Here is a 14,763-nt window from a genome sequence, read left to right on the forward strand (position 1 = left end):
GATTCTTACTTTCTTTCTTTCATCTTCTGAAGATAACATAAACTAATGTCTGAAATACATTTGCAAAATGAATAGACCTTGAGTAAACTCTGACTAGTGGTAAAAATAGCAGAGAGGACAGACAGACCCCGTGTCAAGGCTGTCACCATTGTACAGCTGCTATTCTGCGCTGCTTTACAAAAACAAATCTTTCAGCAACATTGTAACAAGCTGAGGCTTTACTATCCAGGAATCTCCACTCACATCAACAAGAATTTCCACATAGAAATTGCCCACCTGAACCCATTGTTCTCCAAATTAAATATTGTATCGCATACGATGAGTAGTACAGCAGGAATGGTAAGAGCCTGGATGGGTAATGAATGCCATTCAAGGTAGTGCATAGATATTGAATGCAGATTTCAAAATGTTAAACTAATTTAATGATTCAGTTCTAATAATTATGAAAATTACATTTTTACATTAGAAATTGTACAAATTAAATGTTGACCATGTGACTGTACAAACACTTTATAATTAAAAGAACTGATGAGTTATCAGTCTTCAGGCTGTTTGTCCTGCATGGCTGCAAATATTGGAGTAATCTCATTGGGAACAGATTTTTTCTCTCCCAGGTCTTGGGCAACATCAGTTGGTACACTGTGTGAGGCAGCAATGTTATGTAATATTGTACAAGAAGTTATGATTTCACAAACCATGTCAGGTTTGTAAATCATAGACACCAAAAAGTACTGTTCAGATTTCGGACACATCATCAATCCGACTTCTGGACTTTTTGTGTACATTATGGAGATGTTCTCCTTTACAATATTTACATGGAGATACGGAGTTAAAATCCACTGAGTTGGGTTTTAGACATTGTATCTAGTGAAGAAAAGTAGTAAATATCTGTAAGTGATAGTAAGCATTATGAATCTCTATTTTTGCAGTTTTTTCACATTTATTTTTACTAAGAAACCTAAAAGAGCTATTTTTGCTGAAGAGCATTTTATTAAAAATATTTAAAAAATTTGACCATGTGATACTGTCTAGACCCTCAGCCAACTATAAACGGTCTAAAACCAACCTAATCACACACCTTATTTCTGCAGCTGAAAAACTTTAATCCCCCTACTATGGCTTTAACCCTTAGCACCCACAACTACCCAATGATTGGCAAAAGTGAACAAAATACGTAGATTTGAGGAGTTAACGAGGTGGTCAAATAAAACTCATGAGAAATTTAGAAGCATTTGGGGTCTTTGGTCAAGAAGATTGCACGCATCTTCCACCCACGCACAGGTAGACTGAGAAACGTAAGCAACATCTGGATCAAGATCTGTCAATCGTCATCTTCATCATTCTGCTAACCCCATCTAATCCATTGTCTGACGTCTGAAGACATTATGATTTAAGGCTGTACAGCTCCGATGTTGGAATACATTTGTTGGGGTTCTCTTACTGTATATTGCCAACCTCTCTGCTGTCGGAGCCTATCCAACGTGTCACCTCATGCAGTACTGGCTTTAGCCAGGAAATAGCATCATTGTATAATGGCAGAAAAAGAGTAAGCCCCCTAGGAAAACCAGGATACAAATTGGATTGGAAAGGGTTAATCTTTACCATTTTTCTTGCTTAATAAATCGGGTATTGTACATTACTGAGAACAATCTCAAATCTCCTCTTGAATCATATCCGACTCCCTCTCAACTTTCTTCCCCTTCCACCCCCTTTCCCTTCCCTATCCCCTCCCGTGTTCCCTTTCCCAGACCCTCGAAAAAGTTAAAATGTACTTTGTAACTAACAACCAAGACGTTTTTACTTGCATTGTTTTTTTTTTCGCATTTATGGTGCACGCTTTGTTTACCAGTGAATATTTTGTATTGATTATAATATGACAGGAGGTAAAGTGGGGCATGTCTGACGCACGCTTTATTGTGTAGTAATGATTATTTTGTATTGCTTACTGTTGCTGATTTTCAGTTGTTTTCTATTTTTTTTCAGAACAGTGGTGAAAAACCGCAGTAGTCAAAACCGAATGTGGAATTACTAAGGCATTTTCTAAAGAGGTAGTTCTTGGAAGTCTTTTTTTTTGCTACAGCAAGTGCATTTTTCCCAGTTTCCTCTGCGCAGTAGTGATTTGACTACTATTGCTCCAATGTCCCTAAAATGTAGTCAACCGAAACTCACTTTTATATCACAAGTTTTGGGTCTGTAGCTTAAAATGTTTCAATTTCAGCATAGAAGCTTTTTTGCATTAAAAGACCGTTTAATTAGCTCTCCTTTAAAATATCTTGTCACACAGTCAAGTAATACTTGTAACTTGAAACAGGCCAAGCAGAACAGCACTTGTTCCCTGGTCTACATCTCATACAGGAACATATATATATATATTTATTTATTGATATATTTACACACATATACACATACACATATATACATACAGTGGGGAAAAAAGTATTTAGTCAGATACCAATTGTACAAGTTCTCCCACTTAAAGAGATGAGAGGCCTGTAATTTACATCATAGGTAGACCTCAACTATGAGAGACAACATGAGAAAAATCCAGAAAATCACATTGTATGAATTTTTAACGAATTTGCAAATTATGGTGGAAAATAAGTATTTGGTCAATAACAAAAGTTAATCTCAATACTTTGTTATATATCCTTTATTGTCAATGACAGAGGTCAAACGTTTTCTGTAAGTCCTCACAAGGTTGGCACACACTGTTGCTGATATGTTGGCCCATTCCTCCATGCAGATCTCCCCAAGAGTAGTGATGTTTTGGGGTTGTCGCTGGGCAACATGGACTTTCAACTCCCTCCAAAGGTTTTCTATAGGGTTCAGATCTGGAGACTCGCTAGGCCACTCCAGGAGCTTGAAATACTTCTTACTGCCACTCCTTCGCTGCCCTGGCGGTGTGCTTGGGATCATTGCCATGCTGAAAGACCCAGCCACATTTCATCTTTAGTGCCCTTGCTGATGGGAGGAGGTTTGTACTCAAAATCTCACGATACATGGCCCCATTCATTCTTTCATGTATATGGATCAGTCGTCCTGGTCCCTTTGCAGAGAAACAGCCCCAAAGCATGATGTTGCCACCCCCATACTTCACAGTAGGTATGGTGTTCTTTGGATGCAACTCAGCATTCTTTCTCCTCCAAACACGACGAGTTGTTTTTCTGCCAAACAGTTCTACTTTGGTTTCATCTGACCATATGACATTCTCCCAATACTCTTCTGCATCATCCAAATGCTCTCTAGCAAACTTCAGTCGGCCCCGGACATGTACTAGCTTAAGCAGGGGGACACGTCGGGCACTGCAGGATCTGAGTCCCTGGCGGCGTAGTGTGTTATTGATGGTAATCTTTGTTACGTTGCTCCCAGCTCTCTGCAGGTCATTCACTAGGTTCCCCCGTGTGGTTCTGGGATTTTTGCTCACCGTTCTTGTGATCATTTTGACCCCACAGGATGAGATCTTGCGTGGAGCCCCAGATCGAGGGAGATTATCAGTGGTCTTGTATCTCTTCCATTTTCTAATTATTGCTCCCACAGTTGATTTCTTCACACCGAGCTGCTTGCCTATTGCAGATTCAGTCTTCCTAGTCTGGCGCAGGGCTACAATTTTGTTTCTGGTGTCCTTTGACAGCTTTTTGGTCTTCACCATAGTGGAGTTTGGAGTGTGACTGCTTGAGGTTGTGAACATGTGTCTTTTATACTGCTAACAAGTTCAAACAGGTACCATTACTACAGGTAATGAGTGGAGGACAGAGGAGCCTCTTAGAGAAGAAGTTACAGGTCTGTGAGACCCAGAAATCTTGCTTGTTTGTAGGTGACCAAATACTTATTTTCCACCATAATTTGCAAATAAATTTGTTAAAAATCAGACAATGTGATTTTCTGGATGTGTTTTCTCATGTTGTCTGTCATAGTTGAGGTCTACCTATGGTGTCAATTACAGGCCTCTCTCATCTTTTTAAGTGGGAGAACTTGTACAATTGGTATCTGACTAAATACCTTTTCCATATATATATATATATATATATATATATATATATAAATATATATATATATATATATATACACACACACACATATATATATATATATATATATATATATATATATATATATATTGCCACTTAAGCCTATTCTCTGCAATGTATGTTGCAAAATGTACTCTGGATACTTGATATGAAGAAACGGCATTGAACTGAAGCATACCTCATAATGTGTTCATTCAAGCAAATGAGCAAATTGATAGGATTAGAGCCGACTACAGTCCAGCTGATAATTATAACTTCTAATAGCTTTTCACACACTGCACGCTCGCTCTTTGATCCCCTTAGGCTTAACATCATTACTTTATTTTGAAAATACTGTCAGATCACTTTTTTCCTTACACACAAATTGCTCATTATCAGTACAGAAGAAATTCAACATTCGCACGAAATAGTTAGCCATGACCAAAGTACTGAGGGAGAGATATGAAATTGTTTCTTAAGTGAAGGCAGTACTTGATATATTCATTCCTATGAAACAGTCATTCATTTATGAGCTAGCATGGTCATTAAAGCGAAAAATGCAGTCACAATGATCTTGCTGCCGGGCGGGTTGCCTGCATCTCAAAGTGAAGCACAGTAGACCGACACCTTTGGCTCCCCCAGCATCTAAAGCCAGACTGAATCGTATGTGGTGTCATTGGGGACTCCCTCACACAGGCGTTTGCAGAAACGCAGCATTTTTCCACGCTACGCTCACTCCGATTTCAGCAGCGCTGGTTTGCGTTATGCCAGCGCTTTGGCTGCATTTTAGCAAGCTGGCAAGCTCTGATTGGCTGAGCCAGTCAATGAATGGCTGTGATTGGTGCATCAGGCCAGCACTGAGAACCAATCACAGCAATCTCTTGCTGGAGGCGGGGTTTTCAAAGCTCACTACCAGCAATAGATGATCTGTCAGTGCAGAGGAAGCCTGAAGCAGCGCCAGAGATCAGCGGACGGGACACTGCAAATAAACGCACACAAATACATGCTCGTCTGAACGAAGCCTAAGGCCTCATGTCCACAGGGGAAAATCAGACCCGCCGTGGATTCTCCATGCAGAATCCCTCAGCGAGTCCCTCCTTTCCCGCGGACATGAAGCCTAAAAATAAGAAGTACTCACCTGTCCGGACGCTGCAGATCTGCCCTCCATCGCGGCCGGATCTTCTTTCTTTGGCCCGGCGGATGTGCTCGGCACGCCGGCAGCTTGCTGCGCGCATGCGCCATGTACTTTTTCTTTTTTCTTAACTCCTGCTCTCACACGCTCCCGCGCTGGAGAACGGAGATTCAGCTGAGGGTGTGCCGCAGATCCAGGCGGCTTCCATAGGCTGCAACAGAAGCCTGCGGGAGCCGTCCGCGCGAGAGACCCGCACTAAAATATAGCATGCTGCGGGTGTTTTCCCGCCCACGCAATCCGCCCCTTGGGGGAAATGACATCCGCAGGTATTTAATTACCTGTGGATGTCCAATGCATCCCTATGGGGTGCGGATCACGCGTGCGGGTGATCCGCTGCGGATATGTCCCTGTGGACATGAGGCCTTAAACCTTAGTCAGACGGGCGTTTTTTCGCGCGATTTGCAGATCGCATGACGGATGCGCATCCGCAAATCGCGTGACCGGTGCGCGCAAGTCGCCCGCAAATCGCCCGAAAATCTGCTCCTAGCCGCGTTTCATTAGAAACGGGCCGGAGCTGTCCAGCGCATTGCATTCAATGGAGACGGCAATAGAGCCGGCTCCATTTAAAGCAATGCGCTGCGGGCGAGCCCGGGATGAATTGTCGGGAAGGGCTTAAACATATAAGCCCTTCCCTGCAATTCATCCTAAAATGTGTAAAAATTAAAAATATATATGTACTCACCTTCTCCCGGCAGCCGGAGCTCCGCGCGGCCGTCCTGCAGTGGGTGTGAAGGGGGTGTGAGTCAGACCTGCCCCCTGATGGCTCAGCGCTGAGCCAATCAGAGGCATGTCTCACTCACACCCATTCATGAATTCATGAATGGATGTGAGTCAGACCTGCCCCTGACTGGCTCAGCGCTGAGAGGCAGCAGTCACTCACCCATTCATGAATTCATGAATGGGTGTGTGAGTGAAACCTGCCTCTGATTGGTCAGGGCTGTGACCAATCAGAGGCAGATCATTCAGCAGGCGGGGATTTTAAAGCCCCGCCGGCTGAATAGTGCCGAGAAGCAGTTCAGGAGAACTGACAGCGGCCGCGGCTGGACTCCAGCTGCAGCGGAAAGGTGAGTATACAACTTTTTTTTATTTTAATACATTTTAGGATGAATTGCAGGGAAGGGCTTATATATTTAAGCCCTTCCCGACAATTCACCCCGCGCACGCCGGCAGGCCATTGCTTTCAATGAGCAAACATCGTTCTTCTCTGTCACAGCTGTTACAGCTGTGGCAGAGAAGAATGATTTGTCTAGTATATGTTCTCAATGGGGTCGGCGCTGCTGCCGCCGGCCCCATTGAGCGCATATAGAGAAGAGAACAGGAATCGCAGATCGCAGATAGGTGCGATCTGCGATTTCTGTTCTATAATTTATCGGACGAGCGCATAAAAAGCGCTCATGTGTCCGATACCATTGCAAAGCAATGGTTTTATAAAATCGCCGGACGCATGCGCATGCGCAAATCGCAGCTAAAAACGCCCGTCTGACTAAGGCCTCAGGGTGCTTACAGATGGGACAGAATAGTCTGCAACAACATTGTAGAATACGCCACCCTGGAATCCTGCACCAATATCTGCATGGCTAAATGCAGATTTAGATGCAGAATTTCCAGCAGAATTCTGCCATTTTCAATTCCGCAACAAAATCAGCACATTAGCAGTGGGGATTTCGGCGCTGAATATTCTGCAAGAAGGCATATTTCGTTAAATTGTTGCGCAATATTCCTTCTTGTCTGAAAGCATCCTTAGAGATGAGTAAAAAAAATCACCTAATTTTCGTTTTTTTTTTTAAAATGTTTAACATAAAAACACGATAGGTCATTTTCTGGTGACACATTCCCTTTAAAATTCAAATAAAATTGGATCCCATTTGGATATCATTAATTGTGACTTTGTGAATACTATTCATAACTTGACATGTGATCATGAACAAAATTGCTGCCAATCACAGAACATAGTGGAATGTCAAAAATACCTGAGTAATCACAGGTGACCTTAATAGCATCGTTAAAGGTGGTACAGAAGTACCAGTCTCACCCAGACCCTGGGTGTGAGCCGGCCAGAAGGCCTCTCTACTACATAAAAAGTTAACACGGCTGTTAGGGTGGCTTCACATCGCCAGCCGTAGGTTCCGTCACAGGCGCGACAGCTGGATGGAAAGCCGGCAGATCCCGTTATAGTCAATGGAGTCAGCCCAGCACTGTTTGGTCCCATCCAGAGACGGAGCCGTTTGGCCGCAGGGATTCCCCTTTCCAGTGGAGCTGGAGCATGATGTTACACCTCTGAGCATAATAGGTGAGAGCGACATGGGTATATTTTTAAATAAATTAGAGAAATGCGAGAGTCATGGGCACATTTGTAAATTGCAGATAATATTGCAATAAAAACTTTCTCTGCCCAGTAAATCTAATTCCTCTTACTTTTGAGGAGCCAGCAGAGTAACAGGAAGTGTTTGTATTCTGGTGATATGTTTACATAAGGAAATACAGCATTTGCACAATAAATGTTGTATCCTTTCATCTGTTGCCCGGGGCTTGCTGTGGTTCTTGTGTGTTACTTGTTGTTGGGTAGCTATGGTGACTATTATGACATCCTCATATACAATGTGGTAACCAATTTAGGACTATTGCTATGGCTTGATAAAACATTCATTAGTTTATGAAGTATTCCTCGGTGATGTTTAGGAGTATGGCCAATACAATAAAAGTAAATTCTGCCTCTGGCTTTCAGTATAATTTTTATTAGCTGCACCTGACCCAATTTGCTAAGAGGCGACAAAGAAAGCGAGTTATGACTGTTTCTGTGTGGGAAGCCTACTTGTCTTGCTTAGTTGGTTGATACTTTTCGCCCAGGTATATCACACGTAGGACTTTCTAACATATTAAAAAATAAATGAACATAAAATGTATGCTATTTGTAGTAAAACAGATGGCAATAGCTGTGGATAGAATTTATACATGTTAGTAATATACTGGGTGTCTCGAAAGGGCAGAAATACCCATATAGAGAGATAACATTTTGGCAAACAGTGATCCAATTTTGCATGCAAGCTGTGGGGGAAGGGAGAAATCTGTTAGGCTATTTCATCTAAATGACGGCCATTTTGAATGCTGCCATCTTGGATTCAGCTGTTATAATTCTAGTGGGAAGATAGGTGTGGGATATATCAAAGTGGCAGAGAATTTTATCAGAAAAACAATGGTGTGCTTCATTTTAATATAACTTTTTTTCTTATGTTAACACAGTGCTTTTTCTTTATTACAGGCAATGGGAATGAGGGTGTTATCTCATGCAGAGCAGGTTGAGATCGTCCTGATGTCAGGTGAACGAGGTACACGTGTCACTGCAGTAGGTTTCAATCAACACCACCCAACCAGATCTCCCGTTACCCATAGTGCAGTTGCCAAACTTCTTTCCAAATTCTGAGAAACAGGTTCTATCACTCATTAAACAAAATCTGGATGACCAAAAACCGTTCATGATGAAGCATCAGAATCAATCACTATTCTGGCCTCATTCAGCAATGTATGTAGCACTCATCATCTGTCCCAGGAATGTGGGGTTATATATTCGCTATACAGTGAACTTTGTCTATGCATAAATGGCATCCTTACAAGTTGCAGATCCTGCAACACCTGATAGAGGGCGATCTCAACATGTTCTGCTTGAGATAACGTCGTCAGCCATGTTGCCTGTAATGAAGAAAAATCACCGCGTTAACATGAGAACAAATAAAGTTATGCTAAACTGAAGCACACCATAGTTTTTCTGGTTAAATTCTCTGCCAGCAAGAGATTACTGTGATTAATTCAGGAATGCCACCTTAGCCAATCAGAGGTGGCGCTCGATGAACCAATCACAGCCATTAAATGATGTCATTCAATGAATGGCTGTGATTGGTTCATTGAGAGCCGGCTCTGATTGGCTGAGGCTGAGGCGGTGTTCTTGAACCAATCACAGCAATCTCTTGCTGGAGGCGGGGTATTAAAGCCCTGTTACCAGGAAGAGAATGCTCTCTCAGTGCTGAGGACTACACAGAAGACTGCCGGAGTGCCAGAGAGCAGCGAAAGGGACCCGAACACCGCCTGCTAGGTGAGTATTGTTTTTTTTTTTTTTCATTTAGTGTAGCTAAGGCTTATTTTCTGGGGAGGGCTTTTATTTCAAGCCCCACCACCCCGAAAATCACAGTAAGGTTTATTATCCGAGTAGGTCTTATTTTCGGAGATACACGGTACGTCTCTGTGAAGTCAGAATTTGCCATTGGTTATTTGAACTCCTTATGAAACAAACATTATCCATCCAACATACATGACAAGTTCCTTTAGACTCTTCTTCCCTTCCTCCAGCATGCATTTTTGAATTATGTTAGCAATTCCAAAAATATCATTTCAGTTGTTTTTTTATGACTACAGTATTGCTTTACCCTAAGCAGGATTAGCTACACAGACACAATATGAAGAAGGTGATGATGACCTTGTACTATTGATTTTCAGATGACTACATGCCCAATCGTTCTCTGCTATATCTTTCATTGTCCAGAAACAAAGATTAATCCCAGAAACCAGATACTTTATTTAACCAGCTGAAATCTGGTAAGACAGGGATTGTCTAGGGTAGATGCTTAAGCCGGACTACTGTGTTCAGCACGTTGTATAACACAGCAATGAATTTGGACACATATCAGCAGGCCTGCTCCTGCCGCCAGACACATCATCTCTGTAGGGGGCTGCTTGCCCTGGAGATACCAGCATACACAAGATTTACCGCTTTCTGCCAGCAAACCTATTAATCCACTGAAGTATCCTTGACCCTTTGTAAGGATAAACATTAAACAAAGAACGTGTACAAAAACAGAAGACAGGATTCTAAGGACAGAACTATGTTTTTTCTTTCTTTTTTTTTGTGTTGCGTGCATACTGATTGGTACGTGCAGAGATCACCAGGAAATTGGCAATCTTGTTCCTTGCTTCTTTATTTTATAGGACATTGAATTTGAAATGGAGTTTAAAGGGTAACTTTTAAATAGACGATTATAAGCAATTTCGCTATAAGTTTTATTCACTTATTTTGTACATCTTTTGTACAAGAGTCCTCTTCAGCTATGCAGCTAGGTGAAAATGGTGCTAAAAAATATCCATCTTCAACTGGCTACTGTAACTGTAACTGAAGAGGGCGCTCCAGAAGTGCCTACACTAATCTCTCTAGTGCAGGCACATATAACAGGGTATTAATAATTGTCTGCTTTATATTTTATTTATTTTCAAACCTACTTGGTCCTCCTGTGCCTTGAGATGTTCTGCTTCCTCCGCTTCATCCCCAGGCACTGTGTAAGGAGAAGCCGTCCTGTGCTGCAGATAGATTCTCCCCTTCATAATGCCTGTTCCCCGCCGGACCTCATGCACTGTAAGGCCTCGGTCAGATAAGCATCTTTTTTTTGCACACGAAAGGTGCACAAAAAAAGCACTTTTCAAAGAACCAATGAGTTCCTATAGAAGCGCTCACATGAGAGAAAGTTAGGTGCGGGAGTCCCCATAGCAGAGAGAGAGCAGAGCTATGGGGGATTTCCCCAGAGCAGGGAGAGAGAGCGGAGCTATGGGGAATTAACACATAGCCCCACGCCGTCTCTCCCTGCTATGGGTTAATCCCCCATAGGTCCACTCTTTCTTCCTGCTATGGGGAAATCCTGAAGCCCTGCGGGGCTTCTTTCTCTCCTCCTGGAGCAGCTGCACTTTTTTAAAAACATTGCCCATTCACGCAGTTTTGACACATGCGAGTGACAATTCTTAAAAATTTTTTTTACTATTTGTGTGCAAAAAAATGCTTGTCTGACCAAGGCATAAGGGTCTCAATGCAGCGGATGTACAGTACAGCATGTCACCGCCCAATGCACGCCCTGGCAGTGCATCAAGTCCGGCGGGGAGAGGGTCTTGTGAAGGGAAGAAGCCATCTGCAGCACAGAACGGCTTCTCTTTACACAGTGCTAGGTGACAGAGCTGCCAAGACAGAAGCATAATAACACCAGTGCCAGGGAACACATCTTGGGAGCACAAAAGTACTAAATAGGTTTGATAATAAACTAGCACAACTGGAGTGCCCTCTTCAGTTTTTCAGTTATAGTAGCTTGCTGAAGGCGGATTTCTCAGCACCATCTTCACCTAACTGCATAGCTGACGCAGGGCTTTGTACAAAAAAAGTACAGAATAGGCTGATAAAACGTATTGCTAAAATGCTTAGAATCGCCTATTCTGTATATTAACCCCTTAAAGGGGTTGTCCCGCGCCGAAACGGGTTTGTTTTTTTTTCAATAGCCCCCCCGTTCGGCGCGAGACAAACCCGATGCAGGAATTAAAAAAAAAAAACGGCCAGTACTTACCCGAATCCCCGCGCTCCGGCGACTTCTTACTTACCTAAGTAAGATGGCCGCCGGGATCTTCACCCACGGTGCACCATGCGGTGCACCGTGCGGTCCATTGCCGATTCCAGCCTCCTGATTGGCTGGAATCGGCACACGTGACGGGGCGGAGCTACGAGGAGCCGCTCTCCGGCACGAGCGGCCCCATTCAGAAAGGAAGAAGACCGGACTGCGCAAGCGCGTCTAATCAGGCGATTAGACGCTGAAAATTAGACGGCACCATGGAGACGAGGGCGCTAGCAACGGAACAGGTAAGTGAATAACTTCTGTATGGCTCATAATTAATGCACGATGTACATTACAAAGTGCATTAATATGGTCATACAGAAGTGTATAACCCCACTTTGTTTCGCGGGAAAACCCCTTTAAGGAGCCGGCTGTTTTGTACCTTAAGGACCAGACACTTTTTAGGGATTTTACCCATGTGGTGGTTTTACTGCCCTATTTTGTTTCCTTTAGCTACCACAATTATTTTTGCTGCTTTTGTTTTTTCCATGACATATAGGGCCATTTTTAAAAATATCTTTTTCACTGACTTTTTTTCCTGTTTTTTAGTTTTATTGGCGGTAAAATGCTAAAAAAATGATTTTTTAACATTTATAGTTATTTTTGAAAAATTTAGTATATTTATGCTAAAATAAAGTACGGGAATGGGTTCCTCTATTTGTTTCAGACATTTTGATATATAATATGAACGGCGACGGTTTTGGTTGGCGTTTTTAAAGCTGCGATTTTACAGCGATGTATGTTTTATTTTGGGGCATTTCACCGTTTTAAAACGCTGTGAGTCACCCATTGAAAAAAAACAAAACCCCTTTTCCCTATATTGTGTAAAAAACAAATTTAGTATTGTAATGACTAATGTAATAAAAAAAAGCTAGTATGTTACTTAACCTGCATGGTGAATGCCGTGAAAGAAATATATTAAAAAACCCGGCCAAAATAACTAATTTTGCATATCTTTCTTCAAAAGCCATATGAATCACCGCAATATTAAAAAGTACAACTTGACGCACACAAGAAAAGCCGTCAGACAGTAAAAAAAACAAAAAAACATGGTAGGGGTCCATGAATGAGGCGATAGCAAAAAAAATATAGATTTTTTTTAAATGTAAAAAATTAGCAGAACATAAAATTCACTATAGAAATTTGGTATCGTCATAATTGTACTGATCTGCAGAATCAATTTAACATCTTATTTATATCGTACAGTGACCGCCATGTAAAAAAAAATATTTAAAAAGATGCCAGAATAAGGGATGGACTATCGCAAGTGATATGTCGCCGTGGGAGAGTACTAATGTCACAGCGATTTTTTGCATTATTTTCTGCGATGAACCTATCTTAATGACAGGTCCATTGAGGAGAATTGTGGCAAATAGGTAGCGTGTCATGTGTGCTCCATGTGCAATTTATCGCCGCAGATCACACTATGACAAGTCGCCCGTGGACAACGAGCCTTAGGCCTCATGTCCACGGGGAAAATAAGATCCGCTGCAGATTCTCAATGTAGAATCTGCAGCGGGTCCCTCCTGCCCCGCGGACATGAGCGCCGAAAATAGCAATTTAAAAGCATTTACCTATCCGGCGCGGGCGGGGAAAGTCAGCTGTTCCTCACGGCCGGATCTTCATTTTCGGCCGGCGGATGAATTCCTGACGCCGGCGGCACGTCGCCGGCACGTTGTCGACGTGCCGCGCGCATGCGCCGGGCACATCCGCCGAGCCGAAGCAAGGAAGATGCGGCCGTGAGGAAGAGGAGACCTTCCCGGTCCGCTACGGATGGTAAATACTTTAAATTCCTATTTTAGGTCTCCCGCGGATCCGGACGGCTTCCATAGGCTTCAATAGAAGCCCGCGGGAGCCGTCCCCGCGGGAGACCCGCATGAAAATGGAGCATGGTCCAGATTTTTCCATGCTCCATTTTTTTTAAAATCCCTTTTATTGACGATCCGCGGGTATTTATCTACCCGCGGGTGGTCAATGCATCCCTATGGGGTGCGGATCCGCACGCGGGAGATCCGCTGCGGATCTTAAATCATATTTTGCCCGTGGACATGAGCCCTTATAGATCTGGTTAATCTTGCATGTAGAAAAAAATGGAATAAAAAGTCATCCAAATGTAATATGTTCATGTAAATGGGATCAATGAAGACTAGAGTTCATCCTGTAGAAAACAAGGCCTCATAGAGTTCGTGGATGGAAAAAATAACGATAGCTCTTAGGGCTTATTCAGACAACCGTATATCGGCCGCGTATTCACGCCGGCCGATATACGCTGTCCCTCTCTGCAGGGGGAGGAGGCTGTAAGAGCCGGGAGCAGTGCACTGAGCTCCCACCCCTCTCCTCTTCGCCCCTCGGCACTACTTGTAATGGAAGGGGGTGGGATGGAGGTGGAGCTAACTCTTGGAACTTAGCTCCACCCCTTCCCCACCTCCTCTCATTGCAAATAGTGCTGAGGGCAGAGAGGGGGCGGGAGCTCAGTGCACTGCTCCTGGCTCTTCCAGCCTCCTCCCCCTGCGTAGAGGGACGCAGTATATTGGCCGGCGTGAATAACTTGCTGATATACGGTTGTCTGAATAAGCCCTTAAAATGAAGTGACTTAAAAACAAATCTTTTAAAAACAAAATTATTTAAGTTAACAAAAATAGCAAAGCATAAAAAAACTATATAAAATTGGTATTGCTGGAATAGGGCTGAACCAGAGAAAAATACTATTGCATTATTTATTCTGCATGCTGAACGCTGTAAAAATGAAATTTAAAAATAATGGTGGAATATCTTTTCATTTACAATTTTTCCCCCCAAAGATAAATAAAAGTTCTAAAATGGAGGATAACACAATATGTGGATCCCTTTCCGGTTCTCATAACCAGGGCCTCAGGCATATTCACACTTGAGAGGGATATACGGAGAAACTAACAAAATTACTCCCTCTAAGTCTATATGAAAATTTGATTAAATTGTTATAAAGCAAAAGACAATACAACAAGTTACACAGTTTATTTTATTATAACTTACTTGTTATATCTTGGATGTTTTAATGCATTCATGTTTCTTATATTACCCTGAAAGTTTCAATAAAAAACTTCTGAACATTAAAAGTTCTAAAACACAGTGCAGGAAAATATGCAGAACTGGATGGACACTTTGTTACACT

Source organism: Eleutherodactylus coqui, chromosome 1 (assembly GCF_035609145.1).
Source record: "Eleutherodactylus coqui strain aEleCoq1 chromosome 1, aEleCoq1.hap1, whole genome shotgun sequence".
NCBI lineage: Eukaryota > Metazoa > Chordata > Amphibia > Anura > Eleutherodactylidae > Eleutherodactylus > Eleutherodactylus coqui.